Source organism: Papio anubis, chromosome 5 (genome assembly GCF_008728515.1).
Source record: "Papio anubis isolate 15944 chromosome 5, Panubis1.0, whole genome shotgun sequence".
NCBI classification, from domain to species: domain Eukaryota; kingdom Metazoa; phylum Chordata; class Mammalia; order Primates; family Cercopithecidae; genus Papio; species Papio anubis.
Window position 1 is genome coordinate 39,063,296 of NC_044980.1, and position 19,307 is coordinate 39,082,602.

Sequence of the window (19,307 nt, forward strand, 5' to 3'; positions counted from 1 at the left end):
CAGTCATGTTACAGCCTCCCACTCTGTAGATGTCTTTGATACTAGTGCTTTCTGAAAAATTCTGACACCAAATGTCACTTGGCTTAGTAGAGATGATAAAAAAAAAAAAAAAAAAAAAAAAAAAACAAGCTATCTGAAAGAATCAGCATTAATTTTCTATCTTTTAATTCTTGCTTGACATATCTCGTTTAACCCTTTTTATCTGGAAGAGTTTTGTGAAATTAAGAATCTAGCTTCACATTGGAGGCCATGCTGGAAATATGGATGACATAAAAATTTGCTAATATTGTCAAACAATCAGTAACCACAAGAATGCAACTAGGTACAGAAGAGATATATTGCCATCTGACTTTTAAACTATGAAACTGTGTGATAATTCTGCAAAGTATATTTTGTCAGCAAACAAACTGAGTTAGCAGTTCCCATAGTCAAAGTGCCAGACAGCTCATGTACAAGGGAATTGAAACATTGAAAGGGATTTCTTCCCTTGTTTCCTTTCATAACCTTACATACCTGTTATATTTAGAGGGAGAATACTTGAGATTATTTTTGGAAGATACAGGAACTCTTGGGTGAAAAAGGGCTACAGAATATTGCCTGTAAAAATCATGCTAATCTCTGTACAGAAATGTCCGACAATTCAGAAGCTGAAAGGCAGCAAAATCTCTAAGTGTCAGATGAAGCTTAACGTCAAAGGAAAGGGCAAGAGTCTCAGGAGAGAGGTAAGCAATTAAAAATAGCTCTACAATAGCCACAATGTCGTTTAAAAATCTGTAGTATCCCTGCCAGGTTAAATGTACTGAGAATTTATCAACCCTAAAAACTATAGGAAATGTTTTCTTATTGAAGGCACCAGGGCCCTGGAAACATATTCTCTCCTTCTCTACATTTTCTCAATAAACTCCAGCATTCTCTTACATAAGCTGTATGGAATCATAAATTTGTTTATCTAATACATTACAAAGATGTCTAGCAGCACATCAGCATTAAGGGGTATCTTTTACTTGTTGTTCTCAGCTTTGGAGCTTTGGCAAAAACTCTGAAACAATTAAAAGTCTCAATGTACATACTGTTAAACATATATCTTAAAACAGGCAGGGAATAATTATAGTGGTCCAGACAAGGAAAAATGGCAACTTAAACTAAGTTTCTGTTGATATAAATAGACTTGGACATAAAGATATTATAGAATGAACATCTATTTTAAAATTAACTAGGTAATAAATATGATTTATGTGGGAGGGTGGGGGAAGATAAAAGTTGACCCCTAGATTTTGAACATGACGAAATGGATGAATAATGATCCCATTCATCATATAAAAAATAATTGAAAAGGATTATATTTGATGTAACAAAATCATGAGACTGATATTGTACCTTTGAAGTTTGAGAATATTTTCAGATATCTGACGGATAATATTAAGTGTATAGTCCAATATGTGTCTGGAGTTCAGAAAAGAATTCTGGACTACAGAAAAAAATCCAAGAGCTATAAACAAATAGGTACATGGTAACTGAAGCCATTGTTAAAAATAAAACTTCCTGGCTGGGTGCAGTGGCTCACACCTGTAATCCCACCACAATGGGAGGCCGAGTTAGGCGAATCACTTGAAGTCAGAAGTTCAAGACAAGCCCAGTCAACATGGTGAAAACCCATCTCTACTAAAACTACAAAAATTAGCCAGGTGTGGTGGTGCCTACCTTTAATCCCAGCTACTCTGGTGACAGAGACACGATCTTGAACCCTGGAGGCAGATGTTGCAGTGAGCCAAGATGGCGCCACTGCACTCCAACCTGTGCAACAAAGTGAGACTCTGTCTCAAAAAACAAACAAACAAAAGATGAGATTTTCTAATATAAAAGTAAAGATTATGAAAAGAAAAAAGATCTATATATGAAATTCAAATAATTCCAGTAATTAATGGCCAATATTGAGAGGTGACAATGTGCAAGCAGCCCTCACTCTCAGCACCTCCTCCGCCTCCACGTCCACTCTGGCAGAGCTTGAGGAGCCCTTCAGCCCGCCACCGCACCGTGGGAGCCTCTCTCTGGGATGGCTGAGGCAGGAGCCGCCTCCCTCTGCTTGCGGAGGGTGTGGAGGGACAGGCGCCTGAGGGAACCCGGGCTGCGCACAGCGCTGGCTAGCCAGTGCGAGTTCTCGCGGGCAGGCGCGCAGGCTCAGCGGGCCCACACACAGAGTGGCCGGCAGGGCGCCACCGGCCCGGGGCAGAGAGGGGCTTAGCACCTGGGCCAGCAGCTGCGGAAGTTGTGCTGGGTCCCCCAGCAGTGCCTGCCAGCCGGGGCTGCACTCAAATTCTCTCAGGGTTTAGCTGCCTCCTGGCGGGGCAGGGCTGGGGACCTGCAGCCCGTCATGTCTGGGCTTCCCCACTGCCGTGGGCTCCAGCGCTGCTGGAGCGATGGGGCTGCGCCCTGCTCCATGGAGCCTGGTCTCATCAACAGCCCAACGGCTGAGGAGTGCAGGCGTGGCTCCGGACTGGTGGGCAGGTCTGCCTGCAGCCCCTGTGCGGGATCCACTAGGTGAAGCCAGCTGGGCTCCTGAGCCAGATGGAGACTTGGAGAACTTTTATGTCTAGGTAGAGGATGGTAAATACACCAATCAGCAGTCTGTGTCTAGTTCAGGGTTTGTAAATACACCAATCAGTACTCTGTGTCTAGCTCAGGGTTTGTAAATACACCAATTGGTACTCTGTATCTAGCTAATCTAGTGGGGACTTGGATAACTTTTCAGTCTAGCACGCTGTCCAGCTCAAGGATTGTAAAGTCACCAACCAGCCCTCTGTCAAAACGGACCAATCAGCTCTCTGTAAAATAGACCAGTTAGCTCTCTGTAAAATGGACCAATCAGCAGGATGTGGGTGGAGTGAGATAAGGGAATAAAAGCAGGCTGCCCGAGCCAGCCAGCGGGAAGCTCTGTCCAGTTCTGAACTGTGGAAGCTTTGTTCTTTTGCTCTTTGCAGTAAATCTTGCTGCTGTTCACTCTTAGGGTCCACACTGCCTTTATGAGTTGTAACACTCACGGCAAAGGTCTGCAGCTTCACTTCTGAAGCCAAAGAGACCACAAACCCACTGGGAAGAATGAACAACTCCAGACGCGCTGCCTTTAAGAGCTGTAACGCTCTCCAGGAAGGTCTGCAGCTTTACTCCTGACAACGAGACCACGAACCCACTAGAAGGAAGAAGCTCCAGACACATCTGAACGTCTGAAAGAATAAACTTCAGTCACACCATCTTTAAGAAGTGTAACACACACCGCGAGAGTCCGTGGCTTCACTCATGAAGTCAGTGAGACCAAGAACCCACCAGTTCGGGACACAATGTGAAAAGAATGTGCCCCCAGTGAAGACAAGAGAGTAATTGCCAAAGAGGTAGGAAAGGAAACCAGAAAGATGTATTATTTCAGTAACCAATAAAGGGATCATTTAAATAAATGGGGCGTATTCAATGATGTCAGATTGTGCTGAGACACTTACAAAGAATTTTAAATCTCCAATGCATTTGGTAGCATGGAGGTGGTTGGTTACTTTAGCCAGTCAGGTTGGAACAGATTAAGGAGTGGGTGGAGAGTTGAGGAAATAGCAACTGCAAGTAGATACAACTCTCTTGAAAGACATGCTAGGAAATGAGAGAAAACTAAGATAACAGAGGGAAAAGGTGGTGGGGTAAAATGTGTTTTTTAAAGAGTTGAATAGATCTGAGGATATTTAATTGCTGCCAGTAAGAATATCATTAAGAAATACAAGAGCGTTACTATAACTATGCAGTGCATATTTCAAATAGCTAGAAGATATTTTGAATATGGTCACAACAAAGAAATAATAAATTTTAAAAGTGATGGATATGATAATTACCCCAATTTGGTCATTATACTATGTGTATATGCATTGAAACACATTGTATCCAATAAATATATATAATTATGTGTTAATTAATTATAAATAAAATAAAGTGTCAATTCTCAAAGAGAAGCAGTATAACCAACAGGGTAAATTCTTTTGAAAGACAGAAGATTAAAAGAGAAAGAAAAAGAGAAGGAGGGAGGGAAGGAAGGAGAAAGAAAGAAGAGAGAGAGAAAGAAAGAGAGGAGGGAAGGAAGGCGGTTTTAGATAGGATATGGGAAAGAGGAAGCCCTGAAATATAACCAAAGAGAAGAAAAAGAGAATGGGTATGTGTTATGGCTAATTTCATGTGTCTACTTCACTGGATCACAAGATGCCCAGATATTTGGTTAAACAGTATTTCAGGTGTGTCTGTGAGGGTATTTCTAGAAGAGATTCATGTTTGAATCAGTATGCTGAGTAAAGCAGATATCCCTCTCCATGTGGATAGGCATCATCCAATCCACTGAGGGCCTGGATAGGACACAAAGGTAGAGGAAGAGAGAATTTTCTTTCTACACCTGACTGCTTGAACTGCTTACATCAGCCTTCTCTTGCCCTTAGACTGGGACTTACACCATCAGCACTACCAATTGTCAGATTTTCGGACTCCTACCAGAGCTACACCGTTGGCTTTTCCGTGTGTGTGTGTAACATATACATGAAGAGAGAGAAAGAGAGACAGAGAATGAACCAAAGGGGAAAAATACAAATAAGAATGAATGCTGACATCATATGAGAAATAATGCATCCTACAAGACAATGAAACAGTATTTTTAAAGAGCTAAAAAATCTTTTAAGTCACTGCTAACCTAAAATTCTATATTCAGTAGAATAGCCTTCAAATATAAAGGTGAAGTAAAAACATTTTCAGAGTAACAAAGCTGGTAAGACTTCATTGGCAGCAGATTGGCACTACAAAAATTGGTGAAGGGAGTACTTCAGCTTTAAGTTATGATACCAGATACAAACACAGGTCTACAGAAAGAACAGAAGAGCATTGGAAATGGCAAGTATGAAATGCTTTAGTTATTAATTTCTTTAAAAAATAATTACCTACTTAAAGCAAAAATAATAATCCATTATGTAGTTTGTAACATGCATAGAAATAAAATATATGAAAAAAGTAGCACAAAAAACAAACATTAGATATATTCCAGATGAGTTATTAACAAATATTTAAACCAAAATTCTAAAGACTTCAGAAACATATATAGGAGAACATAATTTATGAACTGGAGTAGTAATATATTTTTTGAATGAGAAAAAGGAACAAAAAGGAGAATGATTGGTAAGCTCAAATATACTGAATTGAGTAGGATAGGGCACTATAAACAAAAATGAAAGAAAAATGATAAACCGGGAAAAGATATTTATCCACAAATTGCAAATAATTAGTATTTAGATTACTATATAAAGAATAATGATCAAGTCGATAAGTAATAAAAGAGTGATCCAAAGCAAATAAAATGACCAAAAGGTCAATATTATTCATGGGGAAGAAACTAAAAGTATTAATAAATATATTAAACACAACTCAAAGAATTCTGGACAATTATCACTAAAACAATCATATGACACCAGTTCATGTTCATTCAACTGACAAAAAATTTGGAAGTCTGGCAATAAGGCTATTTTACTTCTCTTATGCTGCTGATGAGCGTGAATTGGTACATACTCTTTGGTAAATGATTTGGCATTAGCTGATAAAGTTGAAAATGCATTTTTCCTATGACCACATAAGTTTCTTCCTGGAAACTTTAACACACATAGGCATAAGGGACATGGACGAGAATATTCACATCTTTGTTGATAACAGCAAAAACTGGAACAACCAAAATTCTGACTAATCAAAAAAGAAATAAATATATTTTATATATTTGTATAAGGGGATAATTTACAATAATTAAACAACAAAGAATAACAGCAATTTAAAATAAGCACAAAAACGAAGTTTCAAGATGATAAATTCAGCATACTACTTATATAAGCTTAAAACAAAACAAAACTGTGTTTATGAACCCATACCTATGTGTATTTATGCTTTATATGAGGTGGGCAGATGTCTCACAATGATAGATAATTATAATCTGCAAGGTTTTACTACTTTTGATGACAGAAACTAGTCTACTCCATCCTTGTTTCTCAATACAGAACATGTAGTAGGGGCTTCATAAATAATTGATAAATAACGATAAAATTCAGGTTTCATGACTCTCAACTCCAATTCTCATCATATTTATGCAATACTAGGTAAGGCTTTTGTAAACATGCAATATATGTTGAAAGAGAAAGTTAGCTTGTCTTCAGAGTAGCTGAAAACAAATACCAAAAAACTTTGCTAATTTTAGCTTTTAAAAAAATCTCAAAAATTATGGGTAACACAGTAGCATTCCTACTCAAAGGACCATATATTTGAAATATTGTTCTTCAAATAACTATGCTTCCATGTACCAACCAGGAAAAAGAGTGTCACTCTCAGGCTACATTTATATATAATTCCAACATCTTCTCTTTTCTCGTGAATGTCTGAAATTACATTGTTCTCCAGATGCCAGTCGCAAGACCAACTCTGACCCATCAATAGTTTACTAAAGACAAGCCCAAATTGTCACAAATCCAGAAAGACAAAACTCACTGTAACATCACGACATTCTTCATTGAGATTATGATCATTGTAAAGCAAATTCATTTAATAGGAATTTTCCACCTTTTTTATTATGCTACACCTCATATGTAAATATCTACAGTAACAATTCCATGGGTACACCTAGCAAGAGGCATCATTCAAAATACCCTCCAACTCACATTTCAGTTTCTCAAAAACTTTTATCCCAAGCAAAAAAACACATACTGACTAGTGTGTCCTCCCCACTCTATCTCCTCCACTTACGTCATTGGACATCTGTCCTTGGTCTTTTAATTTGTGTCAGTCTAAGACAGAAACACTATGTGGGCACAGAAAAAGTCCATTACTGTTTTACATTTATCTCTTCTCACCTGGGAAGTTGAGATACACAGGTGTGTGACAAAGGAGTTTTGGAAGAAAAACATTAGAAGCTAGGAGATGTAATTTATGCATTATCCAAAAATCTATTTTATTCCAACAGTAATTTAACTGTCTAAATCCACATTCACCTATGAAATTGTTGCATATGTGAGTGTATGTATTACAGTGGAAAAAAGGCAAAGAACCACAGTTGTTAGGCAAATCTCAACTGCTTTGAGATCTCTTAGTGTAGTCCTGCCAGAAAAAGCAAGCCCAACTGGAAAATGTTTTTCCCTCCATCACAAAGTCAAATTGTAAGCTTATTACGTAGGCTACCAATAACTGTCTGCTGTCCCCCTAAATTATACAATTACCCTTTTAATTCCTACAAAATAAAGTTCATAGCTAATAGGATAACAGTGATCTTTCTCTCAAACCATAGTCCAGAACTTAGTGTGCCCTTCTAATCTACAAGATGAGTGTGATGGTTAATATTGAGTGTCAACTTGATTGGATGGAAGGATGCAAAGTATTGATCCTGGGTGTGTCAGCGAGGGTGTTGCCAAAGGAGATTAACATTTGAGTCAGTGGACTGGGAAAGGCAGACCCACCCTCAATCTGGGTGGTTACAAGCTAATGAACTGCCAGCTCAGCTTGAATAAAAGCAGAAGAACATAGAAGGACTAGACTGGCTAAGACTTCTGGCCTCCATTTTTCTCCCATGCTGGATGCTTCCTGCCATTGAACATTGGATTCCAAGTTCTTCAGCTTTTGGACTCTTGGATCTATGCTAATGGTTTGCCAGAGGCTCTCAGGCCTTTGGCCACAGACTGAAGGGTGCACTGTCAGTGTCCTTACTTTTGAGGTTTTGAGACTCGGACTGGTTTTCTTGCTCCTCAGCTTGCAGATGGCCTATTGTGGGACTTCACCTTGTGATCATGTGAGTCAATACACCTTAATAAACTCCCTTTCATATATACCTCTATACCATTAGCCCTGTCCCTCTAGAGAACCCTAACACAATGGGTATGGATGTGCCCACAAGAGCTCCCTGGCCAGTATCGGTAGGGTAGAAGTATGCAGTCATCATTAGACTCTGAAGCTTAACCAAGCTAAACATGGTAATCTAGTAGCCACAGTCCAGCTTCTTTGCTATGGTGGCCTCGTTAGGGATAAGAAGTGACTTGAGGAATGGAAAGAGAGCTAAGTTGTTATCAGTGGATTTAACAATATCATTCTCACTTGCAGTATGCTGATTTCCAGGGCCAGTTCTTCAGAAACTGCTTTTTCTCCTGAAATCAGGCCATACGAAAAGAAGATGTTGTCTCCCAGAACAGATCATTCACCCTGCCTGGTCCTCAGTCAAGTTTCCAGCAGCCTGGGATGTCTGAAGAATGACAAGCCTAAAAGTCAATGCCCAGAGATGCCCAACATACATTCTACAGTAATACGTGGGGAAAGAGGATGAAAATGTTTTCTGTGTGAAAAGGACAAATAGCAGTTAATTTCTACTGGAAAAGTAAACAAAAACCATAATTAAAATTGCCCAAAAGTAAATTCTGATGCATGGCTTTGCGCTCCTGATGCGTGTTCCAAAGCCTTCAAACCCATAGCATATAGCACCTTTTCTGTAATCCTTTACCCACCTTTACCCAGTACCTATCAGGGGACACAGTTACCTGCTGCTCTGCACCAAATCATCACCCATCTTTCGAACACTGTGATGTACTTGCATGATAGTCAGCTTACCAATGTGTTTGAGTATGCAATGGGATTGCAAACTGACCAAAGATTTTGTAAAGAATATGAGGTTGGCAAGGACCATATCAGTTTTAAAGGTGAACCATGGACCCCCATCACCAGAGCCAAATGAGAGCCCTTTAGTTCAAGCTGTATCTAAATGGAATGTACAAAAAACTGCTTCTCTTTGATATTTGGTCTGCATTTTTCCGATGGCAGCATTGTTCTCATCAGACTGGTGTCAACTGCCAACTCGTAAATAAAATATAAGCTTAATTTTGAGCTGATTATGGGCAACATCATAACCACATTTATTCAGACAATCTACCCAAATCACAGACAGTTCTTTAACTGGCCACTTTTAAGAAAACACTTGCCAAATAATGGGCTTGTTAAATAGCAAATGACAATAACAGATTTCTAATGTGACTAACAGGCACTCACTGAAGCTGAAACAAATGTCTGAACCCAATGGAATGTTAATCTAATATGAATATACTTATGCTAGCAAACACTAAAGCTAGATGAAAAGCATGACATAGTTTTAAAAATAGTAACCTCATATAAATATTCTAGAAAATTTTAAAATGTAGATGGATGATATTTTTTAAATGGTAAGCTATGCATATTTTTACATATATATGCAAAACATCGTACAATTCAAATGTATTTTAAATCTCAATCTATTTCAGGGTCACAGTGTTTTGATTAGTAACTATCAAACCCAGCCCAGAGAAATTTAAAAGAATTGGTTTAGCTGGGGGTGGTGTCTCACATCTCTAATCCCAGTACTTTGGAAAGCCAAGGCTGGAGGATCAGTTGGACCCAAAATTTCAAGGCCAGCCTAAGCAACATAGTGAGACCCTGTTTCTCCAAAAACAAAAATGTTTAAAAAAAATAGCCAGGCATAGTGGGGTGTACCTGTAGTCCCAGCTACTCAGGAAACAGAGATAGGAGAATCACTTGAGCTCAGGAGGTGAAGGCTGCAGTGTTGCCCATCACTGCACTCCAGCATGGGCAACACAGTGAGAATCTATCTCAAAAATAAAATAAAATAAAATAAAGAATTGGTTTAACTTTCCAGATTTACAGATATTTCTGATAGGTATTTGGATTGAACTTGGTTAAAGAAGAAATTGTTAAAGAAGACCAGGGATACAGACACAGCAATCCAGCAGCAGCGAAAGTAAAAAAGTTTGGAGCTAGACAGGTAAGAACTGGAATTCTAGCTCCTATACTTACCAGCTGTAATATTTTAGACATGTTACTTAACCATTCTAAACCTCTATTTTCTTTACCTGTAAAATAGAAGTGAAAACACCTGAGTCACTGGGTTGTTTTAAGGATTAAATTAGATATCATTTGTAAACTTGTAACCCAGAGTCTGAGCCATAGCAAGTGGCAGGAAATGGGCACTTCCATCACTTTGCATACATACTTCCCATGAACTCTCTTACTGGAAGATATTCCCAGATGCCTGCTATATTCTGTGAACTCTAACCCTAGAAAAATAAAATATCTTCTTTTATGGTAGTTTCATTTTCTTTATCAAGGTTAGGTTTCATTCATATTTTGCCACCATACTAAAATATTCCCAGTTTAAGAATGTTTCTTCTACACAGTTCTTGGCCTCCTACCACTCAATAGTATTATAGTTCTTTACGAGATAAGGTACTTGATTCCATTCATTTCTTAAATTTCCTTTTTTTTCAAGAAACCTCATGCATAATATTTACCTGGCAGGAGGGATCCCATGATCACAAAGGTGGTTTTCTCAGAGTGAGACTTAACCATTGTCTCCGAGGTGCTGATTCCTGATATTTCCCCAAATGTGAGATGCTCGACTGCATACTTTATGGTAGTGGGGGCCTGAGTTGGCACTCTCCCCTAATGTTTTTGATATAAAAAAAAGAAACTTCATGTCCTCAAATCTTTGGGGATTTCTAAAATATCTATTTACTAATTGCATGCTATTATTTTTATTCAAAACCTTTCAGACAAAGATTGATTGAGGAAGTTAACTTTTTCTGGGATAATGTTAGGTTATCTTGATCTTGAATTCAACTTCAGCTAATTTGTTTCCTTTTTTTTTTTTTTTCTTTACTACAGAGTCTTATCATTAATCCCATATCCCATTAAAAACTGCTTTGATCCCCAGTCAGCCTGCCTAATCTAATGTTTCGGAAAAGATATTCTGCTCTCTGTTCTGGAAGACTTATTTTCCTACATTTGGTCAGAAAAAAAAAAAAAAAATGTCAAAGGTTTGAGAGATTGAGAAAAATGCTGAATGAAACCCTAGGTCCACATTGTGGTTCTGACAGTCTGGTTATTCTTTGGGTGTCAGCATTTTTTGCTGACTCCTCCCTCCATTTCACCCTGGGTTCACTGTCTTTGAAAAAGTAATCGGTGCCATGAGCAAGGCTCACTGTGTTGGATTTTGACCTTTGGGAAAGAGTTTTGTTATCTAGTCTTGGACATGGAGTTGTCGACTTTTGAAAAATCATCTTAAATGGGAGTGAGCATTTCTGACCCTTAGGAAGGAAAAACAACTTTAGATATCTTGGTAAATGGGAACAAGCATAAGGTTGAGATGAAGGAGGAATGCTTCCCTGAACACAGTGCAGATTGTTTCTGCCGGCAATCACTGGTGGTGGCTCCAGCTGAGCAGGATGGGGCAGGGGTGGAGGATCACCCTCGTGCCACTACCACAGGCGTGCCTTCTGATACATGCAGCTCTTTCTGCAACAGCTAATCCTCTTCATCTGGACTCTTCAGCCTGATTCATGGCCCTCTTTTCTGTCTCATTTCTGAAAAGTGTTGGCAATGATATAGCAGAGAATGAAAGTCGCTGAAATCTCATTGGGGTTCTAAATAGAAAGTGGCAGAAAAAAACTGTGAGGCCTTGAACAAATCATTTCCTTTTCTTGACATCAGTTTTTTTAAAAAATATAATGACTGGCTGGAAAAAAAAAAAAAAAAAAAAAAAAAAAAGCATGAACTTTAAGAGCCTTCCAGCTCTGGCATTCTTTCCTTTTTAAACATTTCTTTTTCTGAAGACCTCAAGCACATTGTATTTGTAATTGTTATTTTTAAGCTATATACACGCGGCACACAAACATATACAGTTTAAATCTCTCTGTTAGTGAACTGTGCAACCAGTGCCAAATGTAAGATAGCCTTCACATTTGACGGGATATGCCTTTACTACTCCAGACCCTCAGTTAACAGTGATGAACATTGCAGTTGCAATCCAAGAGCATAAAGATCACTCCAACAACAGTCTAAAATGGCAGACTGCTGGGCATTTAGCAGCATCTGCTTTATAAATTACCACGTTTATGTGGTGTTCTCAGAACGGTTCCCATTGTTATTTACTCCTCGGTGTTCGGTGCTAAACATCAAAAGAACCAGAGCACCAAAATGTCAAGTACAGGGAGGAAATGTTTCAAGAGAATTTATTTTTGTACCAATTTAACTTTTCTCTGAATTTCAAGAACAAGGGTGTGGACTGACATCGGACCATTCTGTCAAATGGGATTCATCCCAGTTCTAATTACTACTCCCTTTTACAGGCCCAAGACGCCATTCGATGCTTGGAACATGGAAGTTACTGGCTGGACACATTGTACTAAACAAATAAATCTCCCTAATTACAAATGATTAAAAAGAAAAATAAAACCTGCAGTACAACTCTGAAATTTGTATTACTTTATCTTGAGGTGTGAAGGATTTGAGAGAAGAAAGAGGAGCTGAGGTTTTGTTTATGACACATTTAGGGTGTATTTCTTTCAAAGAACTTAGAATGCCAGCAGCTTTGTCTGGAGTAGTTACTTGTGCACAGTTTTTTGTTTTTGTTTTTGTTTTTCTTTTGCAATCTCCTCTTCTCATTTTTTTCAATGGAAAACAGCTGAAGAATAGTTTTATTAGTTCTGGACATATGAGTGGTAGTTTCTGGAGCAGCTGTTTTCACAACCTATTCCAAGCAAGATGTCTTTTTTAAAGTCGCTTGCTTCTTTTCCGCTTACTAATTACAATATTAGTCTTTCTCTTTGTTAGTTCTCTGTTTTCTTTTAGTCTCATTATTTATCATTTTAATCTTATAATAGGGAAAAGAAAAACTAAACATTTGCAACTTTATACCTGTGGAAACTACTATGTGCAGAGAGGTAGGCCAGTCAGTCTCCACATGCAAAGAATGAAGAGCCAAACATTGCATAATGAGTGACAAAGGCGTTAGTTTCAATAGAAATTCAGGAAAAAGAACAAACTTTATAATGTCTGATCTATTAAGCAGATAACATTGAAGTTGAGGGGACAGGTTCATCCAGTAATCAAACTTGCCCTGAGAAACCTAATAAGGAACAAGGGCTTTGAAATAGTAGAAACTTTGAGGGTTGTACTTATCTCCCACAATATTATGGATTAACCAAAACTTTTGGTCTCATCCGATTCTGCTTCATTCATCAAAATGAATGTATATTTTCTCACAATACGCTTTCTCTTTCAAAGAGCAAGGGCTTTTGAATGTCAAATTTTCTGCAATCTAGCTCACAAACACTTATGAGGATAGGAATAAGAAGGTAATGTTAACTTGAAGAGTCTTGCCATGGAATTAAAAGTGCACAATACACATTAAGACACTCATGATACTATATGAGTATATATACATTATACTTTAAAGCACATGAAACTCATGTGTTTTAAAGTAGATACTGGGAGGAAGAGAGACTATTTTTAAATTTTCTCAAATCCATAAGAGTCCTTAGGTATGGAATGCTGAAGATAGCTCCCTGAGGACTGGAGTAAAATAAAACGGAATGTGGTCAGAACATGTAACATGGGATTGAGGGGCTGCCCATAGGAAAATAGTTGCAGACCAAAAAGCAGGAGATGGAAAACTGAGCATGACACCTGAGGCAGCCTACCAAGCTGCAAAGGAACCATCATTTGCAACTGAGCACTCCGTCATGGTTGGCTGTTTTTAAAGCATCATTATACTTAGAGAAGTACTTATCACATTTGCTTGGCTTATCACCCATTTTGCACTCTGGGTAACTGAGTTGCAAACAAAGACATCTTTATTTCTCAAGGGATATAAAATACAAGCGTTTATGTCACATAGTACAAAGCAAAGTAAAAAGGATACATTCCCTAAAGCAGTGATTTTCCAAGGGTGGTTCCAGGGTTGGCAGCAGCTGCTGGGAACTTGTTAGAAATGCAAATTCTAGCAGAATCATAATCAGAAACTCAGGGAGTGTGACTCAGTGATATTTACAACAAATCTTTCAGATAAAGTTTGAGAAACACTGTTTAATGAATAGGTAGGAAACACCATACTTTAAAGTTCAGCTTCTTAAGAGGCCAAGACTTTATTTATTTTTAAATTTTTTATTTCCATAGGTTTCTGGGAAATGGGTGGTATTTGGTTCCATGAGTAAGTGGTGATTTGTGAGATCTTGGTGCACCTATCACCCAAGAAGTATACACTGAACCCAAATTGTAGTCTTTTATCCCTCACCCCCTTCGCACTCTTTCCCACTGAGTCCCCAAAGTCCATTGTGCCATTCTTATGCCTTTGCATCCTCATAGCTTAGCTCCCACTTACGAGTGAGAACATACTATGTTTTGTTTTTCATTCCTGAGTTACTTCACTTAAGATAATAGTCTCCAATCCCATGCAGGTTGCTGTGAATACAATTCATTCCTTTTTATGGCTGAGTAATATTCCATCATATATTTTATATGTGGTATATATATATATATATACCATAGCTTCTTTATCCACTCATTCATTGATGGGCATTCAGGTTGGTTCCACATTTTTGCAATTGTGAATTACAACCACTATGGAAAACATTGTGGAGACGTCTTAAGGAACTAAAAGTAGAAAAAACATTTGATCCAGCAATCCCACTACTGGGTATCTACCCAGAGAAAAATACATCATTATACAAAAAAGGTACTTGTTTATAGAGAGCAAGACTTTAAATCAATTTCTAAAGAATGTGCTGTGTATTTACGCTGTTTGCCTGAAGGAGAAGTTTGAGCACTGCACAGCAATTAAACAATGAGTCAAGACAGGCTGTCATCAGGAAACCATGTCAAATGTCTAAGGAGGGCTATCAGGAGATAGGAAAGAGATAAGGGCAGTATAAGCTGAAGGCATCCAGAAAGAGTAAAGACAAGATGCAGTTGGGTTCTTATAGGAAACTTGCCTAACATACCAGCATTGCTCATTCAAAAGGGTATGTTTACTCTGCTTCTGGGAAGTAGGAGAAAAAGACTCTGCTTCCCATTGCTTTCATAAGGGGTAAACAATGGCCTCCTTCAGGCACAAATTGATGACCCTCTTCAGCCTCCACTTTCTGTGCTGAATGTACCAAGGTTTACAGCCAGCCAAGAAGTAAGAGGTTGGACATGCTCCTTGATGGGTGGTTTCAGGCAACAGCCTGCAGCAGCAAGTCTTCTGAAAAACCTCCCAGGTCTGAAAAGGACTATGAGAAGAGTGGAAAAAAAAAAAAAAGTGTGTTGAGGCTGCTTCTAGCCAGATCCTATTCAGAGTTCCACAGCTGAGCTTCCCTTTGGACGTGTTTAGAGTTCCTAAACAAAATAGATGGGAGATATGTCCCACTGAGGAGCAAAACAGACAAAGCTATTACCCCTCTAAGTAAGCACAGCACTGAGCCAGGAACAAAAATTGGCCCAGTGTGTGGGAACATGGGCCTGCCAGGCCTGTCTAGAATTCGCTCCCAGGCAGTGGCAGTAAGGAACATGCTGGGAAATGTTATGCTACCCACCCCCCCAACCAGGCTTTCCACTCAAAGGTTAAAGAACCACCCTCATTTCCTTGAATTAGCCACTGTGATTTGTTAAATGTGAGTCTAACCAAATCCTTTTGAGGTTACTTATATTTTTACAGAGGCCTGGGATTTGGCATTCTATAGACACTACTTCCTGGATTGTAATGGGATTTTAGACTGACAATCCTATACCCCAGATATATATCAGTTATTGATAGCAGACAAAGGGAACCATGCCTTACTTTAGTCTTCCTAAGTATGGATTGTTGGCCATCTATAAAAGAATCTCTCAGATTCTTGTTAAAAAATACTGGTTCACAGGTCACATATCAGACCAATAAAATCAGAAATGTGTTAGGGTGGACATTGGGATTCTGCATTTTTAACAAAACTGCCAAGTAATTTTATTTTCATTAATATTTAAAACATGGGCAGTTGGCTTAACAGTCAATCAACTTTGCAAAAAATCATACCCACGGCCGGGCGCGGTGGCTCAAGCCTGTAATCCCAGCACTTTGGGAGGCCGAGACGGGCGGATCACGAGGTCAGGAGATCGAGACCATCCTGGTTAACACGGTGAAACCCCGTCTCTACTAAAAAATACAAAAATAGCCGGGCGAGGTGGCGGGCGCCTGTAGTCCCAGCTACTCGGGAGGCTGAGGCAGGAGAATGGCGTGAACCCGGGAGGCGGAGCTTGCAGTGAGCTGAGATCCGGCCACTGCACTCCAGCCTGGGTGACAGAGCGAGACTCCGTCTCAAAAAAAAAAAAAAAAAAAAAAAAATCATACCCACATGCATCAATTATTGTTATGTACTTTGTCTTGGCAGTGATACAATGAGAGACAGAGAGAGAGAGAGAGAAATGGAAAAGTGCAGAAAAGATAGAAAAACTGAAATGGAGCAGAAAAGAAAGTGAAAAGGAGCTATACTACTATCCTTTGTAACCCATTACACAAACTGGGAAGCATAAAACAACAGAAATGTATTCTCACAGTTCTGGAGGCAGAAGCCCACCATCAAGTTTTCAGCAAAGCCATGCTTCTTCCGAAAGCTCTAGGGCAGAATCTTCCTTGCCTCTTCACGTTTCTGGTTGATCTTGACAATCCTTGATTTGTGGCCTCATCACTCTCATCTCTACCTCTGCAGTCCCATTGCCTCCTCCTGTGTGTCTCCTATGCACCTGTACCCTATAAAGATACATGTGTTTGAATAGCCCAGGATAAGCTCGCTCTCCCATGATCCTTAATTTAATTACATCTGCAGAGACCCTTTTACCAAATAAGATCACATTCACAGGTTCCAGGAATTAAGACATAAAACACAGACACAGCTTTCTGTGGCTACCATTAAGCCCACTACAGAATCAAAGAGGGGAAAGAAGTGAGAAATATGTAAGAGAAGAAAACAGCAGCTTCTTTGCCTTGGGCACATTTAGCCCTCTTAGCCAGGAAGGCTGAAGTGTTTTGGATTGAAGGCGAGACCTCATGTCAAAAGAGATTGAAATTTAAATAAATAGAAAAGATATCTCTATGCCCTGTGTTCTTTTAGGCATGCCTCTGTGTTCTACATGACCCTGAGGAAGTCCACCTCTTGTTGATGTCAATAATAATTTAGCCAAAGGAAAATTACAAGCTGAAAAGGGTAAGTACAGCTAACCAGATGCAATGCTATTAGGCTGAGTAAGAAGAGTTCTGGAAATGTGATGTTAACAAAACATCTGTTAGTGTATCAATCATCTCCGTCATCTTTGGAGACACTTGGGGGAGGGGGTACCTAAAATGAAAACTTCAATCTCTTATACTTGCCAAATCCTCTAGACTTGGAAAACTTACTTCACACTAAAGCACGCTAAAGTCATGTGCGCCAAGCAATAAAATCTCATTGTGCAAATCATATGTTCTGTTTGCAATAAGAGACAGTAACACTTGGCTTCAATTATTTTTTGGGTAGAGTAAATGGCTTCAGAAGTATAGGAAAGCACAATCAATTCATGTGTAAGACATAAAGAACTTTAGAAAGTGCAACTTAAATAATCTAATTCCAAAAACCTTGCTAATGCACGGGAAGTCACTTTAGCACACAAATGGAAGGTCATCACTCTCAGCACATTGTCACATGCAACTCACTCATACTGAAGTGTGCATAGTCTAAGATATAATTCTCCATAATTCTGCCCCTTCACATTTTAAAAACTCACATGACAGGATTTCCTATGTATGGGATATTAGATCACAATTTGGACTTCACTAATGCATGTAAAGGGAGAGAGAATCCTGTGCCCAATGGATCATCTTGAGATTGTGAAATATCTCCCAGAACTTTCTGGAAACTTAGAGATCCTGGGCCCTTACATGGAATTCTCCATGCCTGAACATTAGACACTGGCAAATCCTGCTCATGGCTCACTTCTTTCTGTGTCAAGAAGGCAAGGAGAGGGAACTGAAGCTAGCAAAGTCAATCTTGAGGAATTAGTCTCACACTAACCAGTATTATTGGGAAGAACTTTTTCATTTTTTAAATGTGATGTGTCCACCTAAGGACAGGGTCTTCCTGCTAATTATATGAGTAACAACTCTTTGAAAACAAGTGATATCTCATTCTTTACAAGTTGTTTCATTTCACTTCCCGACTTTAGGGAGTACACGGCAACCCGTATTTTACAGAGAATGAAACTGAAACTCACAGAAGTGAATCCCCTTGCCTAAATACACAGTTAGGAGGGGAGAGTAAGGTTTCACTTCCAATCTATCTGACACCAGGCCCAGGTACCTTGCCTGTACAGCCTCTCCTCTTTGACTCCCACTGAAGTGATTCCTTCCTGGGCCCAAGTGTCACTTTGAATGTTCCTTGTTTTCTGGTGCTGCTGGCAGAGGTGTGGTATGATCTGCTCATCTGCCTTGACTAATTTTTTTCTTTTCAGCTCCTTTGATGTAGGTTCAAATTTCAAATCTGTGAAACCTACAGAAGGTAGTATGAAATCACAAGTATCTTTGCTTCCTTCCTTTCTTAGGTTTATAGAACAGATCTCTAAATCTTCATCAACTTTTTTTCTACAAACTCTCTCTCTTCCGAGAAGTAGCATAAATCCTGGGGAAACTGATTGTTGTACCTTTGAAGTGAGTCATCTAAACCTTAGCAACTTTCTCTGGAAGTTCCATTTTCTTGCAACATAACACTGCTTTTTGAAAAAACATAAATATAGGTTTGGTCTTGGGGACTTCCATCTCTCAGCCTTCTACTCGTTTCTCAGCACCCAGTATCTTGAGGTTCAGGTTTTTATAGAGAAATTATCCCCTGCCAATGTACTTTATAAGCTCAATATTTTTCCAAGCTTCACCTACATGTTGCTGCATTCTATAGCTAGCTTCCTGAAAAAAAAAGTATTCCAATGCTAACACTGCCATAATTTATTGTCCCTCCCCAACATGAGTTTTACAAAATCACCTCTAAATGTGGAATTTTAAATACAGGGGCAAGCTAACAAAACAAAATTTTGATAAAATTGTCCTAAAATCATTAAATTTTGGAGCTCAGAACTTTAGAAACCATCCAGGTGAGATTTGCCTAAAATTTTTTAAAATTTAAAATTAAATTAAATTTAAAAAAAAGAATTTTAGAAACCAGTGCTTTTACCTCTCCCTACAGCCTTTGTTTTTTTTGTTTGTTTGTTTTTGTTTTCTTTTTTTTTTTAATTTATTTATTATTATTATACTGTAAGTTGTAGGGTACATGTGCATAACGTGCAGGTTTGTTACATATGTATACTTGTGCCTTGTTGGTGTGCTGCACCCCTCAACTCACATTTACATCAGGTATAACCCCAATGCAATCCCTCCCTCCCTCCTCCCCATGATAGGCCCTGCAGATGTTTCCCTTCCTGAG

The 19,307-nt window shown here is 38.9% G+C and overlaps 1 long non-coding RNA gene and 1 other non-coding gene across 2 annotated transcripts; one reads left to right on the top strand and one right to left on the bottom strand.

Annotated features, from left to right (window-relative positions):
• Positions 1-7,811: 7,811 nt before the first annotated feature.
• Positions 7,812-18,847, bottom strand: LOC110743445. Its single transcript, XR_002522513.2, has 3 exons — positions 16,418-18,847; positions 9,868-11,492; positions 7,812-8,272 (listed from the first exon to the last, which is right to left on the bottom strand). It is a non-coding gene; the product is annotated as an uncharacterized LOC110743445 (long non-coding RNA).
• Positions 10,354-10,515, top strand: LOC116275184. Its single transcript, XR_004184136.1, has one exon. It is a non-coding gene; the product is annotated as a U1 spliceosomal RNA (small nuclear RNA).
• Positions 18,848-19,307: the final 460 nt, after the last annotated feature.